The following is a 2799-nucleotide window of genomic DNA, read 5'->3' as shown; positions in this document are numbered from 1 at the left end:
AGCACTAGAAGTGAAATCAAAGAGAGAAAAATCAAAATACAGGATGTTCTCCCCCCTTTCAGAACAGGTGTAATGGAGAAGAAACGAGCAGCAAACAGGCCCTTCAGCGCCGATAACTTTCTGCTTCCTAAAGCTCTCAAAAGAAAGGATTACACCCCAAATCTCCAACTGCTTTGGGAACAGGAGCAGTTGAACAAGGAGAATAAATCTATTAGGTGTGTGCTTTAAGGGTACGTTTGAGAGCAGCTCTTTGAAAGGAGCAGATGGAAAATTCGCTCTGAAACGCTCCGCGTGCGGCAGCCTCGGGATCACGGCGAGGGATTTGTACCTTCTCCGGAGCTCAGGGGCACAGGGAAATTCTCCCAGGCTGAGATCAACACACCGGTAAATGGCCCTGTAATCTGTGAATTCCAGGGATAAACTGCATGCCTGGCTTTAGGGAGCTTTTATCCAAACCAAGGAACATTCACTGCATTTGCAGCTCCACGCGAAGCCAAACCTGCTTCCAGCTGTGCTGCCCATCCCGTGGGATAAAGGGGTCCTGGACAAACATCCAAGAGCCCCTTCCTGTGCTTGCTCTGGCACTGCCTCTCTCCAGCACCCAGAGAAAATCATGGACCCTCCAGGCCTCCCTCTCCCTCTTTTCACAGCAAAGGTGAACTCAAAATGCTCCAAGGCTGGCACGGGAAGAACTGCCGGTGGCTCCCAGCTTTGTGTTCCCACCTGGGGCACAGGGACAGGATCCTGCTCCGGGAGATGCTCACTGTTGTGGTGAGAAGGTACAGAAACCTCCCCTCAGGTGCTCCCAGGTACTGGGCTTTGCCCTGCCCTGCTCCTCAGCCGAGCTCGACAGAGCGCTCCACAAACATTCCTTTATTCTGATGGAAGCCTCAACACCACAGGAAAACCACCTCCAGCTTTCTGACAGCAGGTAATGGAGAAACAACCTGCCCAAGGTCACCCTGGACTGGGATTCGCTCCACATCCAATCGTCCCATCCGCCAGATCATCCGTCTTTTCCCAGCCTGCCTTTTCCCAGCCTGTTCCCTTTCTCCGGTGCCTTTCTGCTGTTTGCATCCTGAAATCTACTTTACCTACGGAGCTTTCAGTCCTCAAATTTATCATTTAGTGTTGTTTTCTGCTAATAAACCAGTCAGGGTGTTTTATTTCTCACCTCTTCCCCCCCGTGCTGCGCACGAGCACTTCTCCGCTCGAAGGAACATCCAGCCCACGAGCCAATCCGTCCGTGTCCCACGGGATTGAGCGGCACAGAACCCTGGATCCAATGGTCACCCCTCTCCTCTCCAAATCTCGGAGCAAGGGACCACAACAGCCTCGAGGTGAAACCAGAGAGAAGAGCCGGGTGCTCCACGTCACACCAGAGAAGCCTGGAGAGGTCAACTCCAGACAGGGCTGATTCCTCCACGAGACAGCTCAATTCCTTGGAATTCTTTGTGGTTTCCAGGTTATTTTCTCCCAAGGCAAAACCACAAACCTCTCTCACATCCCCAAAGCACCCTCGGAGCTGCTTCCACAGCAGGAAATAACCCCATGGCAAGTTTGGGTTCCTGCCCTCTGACAGAAGCTGCAGCTCATAATTAAGCATAAATCTAAATTTTCTGCTGACCTGGAAAGGTTATAAGAGAAAGGAAACGTTGCCTGAAGAGCACAGAAACACGCAGGGTGTTTAACAGCGTCTCACCCAGCAGGGTGGGTCACTGTGGAGAATGATCCATCTGAAGGGGTTTTATGGAGAGTTCTCCCATTTCCCACCTGCAGGGACTGAACCAGTGCTGGGGACTGAACATCTCCATCAAGGGGCCTCTAACGAGCACGAAATCACATGGGTGGTTTCTCATGGACCTCAGAGGCCAAGGAGGCGGGTCAGCAGTGAGTCCTGACGGGAAGTTTCTATCCAAGGAAAGCCCACAGGAACAGGGAACCCCCCCCCCAGCTGCTACACCTGAGCGAGGTGCAGCGACACTCAATTCATCAGTGCCACGTGGCCAAATGAACTGTGTCAAACAACTCCAAGTGTGCCTTCCCCTCCCTGTGACAGCTCCTTCACCTGCTCCCCCGTGTGTATCCGTGCTGCTGTGTGTCCAGCACCAGCTTTTCCCTCCCCTCTGGGATGTGTGGGATGGGCAGCGGCCTCGTTAACAGCTGACGGCCGCCTGCACTTTTTGGAGAAGCTTCATCGCAGTAAATGGGGCTGTTCTGCCCCAGACAAGGCCAATGGATCATCCCAAATTACTGAATTACCTGATGTGCTGTAATCACACATATTTATACAGCAGGGGGCTTCTTCTCCCACACAGTCCATTGCCAAGCAAGCTGGAAATTCGGATCACAGAATGATTTGGGTTGGAAGGGACCTTAAAGTCATCTCACTCCATCCCTGCCATGGGCAGGGACAACTCCCACTATCCCACGTTGTTCCAAGCCCCATCCAACCTGGCCTTGGACAATTCCAGGAATCCAGGGGCAGCTTCCCACTGCCAGAGGGCAGGGACAGATGGGAGATTGGGAAGGGCTGTGAGGATGGAGAGGCCCTGGCACAGGTTGCCCAGAGAAGCTGTGGCTGCCCCTGGATCCCTGGAAGTGTCCAAGGCCAGGTTGGACGGGGTTTGGAGCAACCTGGGATAGGGGAAGGTGTCCCTGCCCGTGGCAAAGGGTGGAATGAGATGGTCTTTAAGGTCCTTTCCAATCCAAACCATTCTGGGATTCTGTGAAAAGCCAACAGAGGTCCTGCAGGACCCTCGCGCTGCCCAGGTGAGGACGCGCCAGTGTGGACGTGGA

This window comes from Empidonax traillii, unplaced genomic scaffold (genome assembly GCF_003031625.1).
Source record: "Empidonax traillii isolate 1590-97213 ecotype Southwest subspecies unplaced genomic scaffold, ASM303162v1 scaffold1060:size1239554, whole genome shotgun sequence".
Lineage (NCBI taxonomy): Eukaryota > Metazoa > Chordata > Aves > Passeriformes > Tyrannidae > Empidonax > Empidonax traillii.
Note: the sequence above shows the minus strand (reverse complement) of the source record.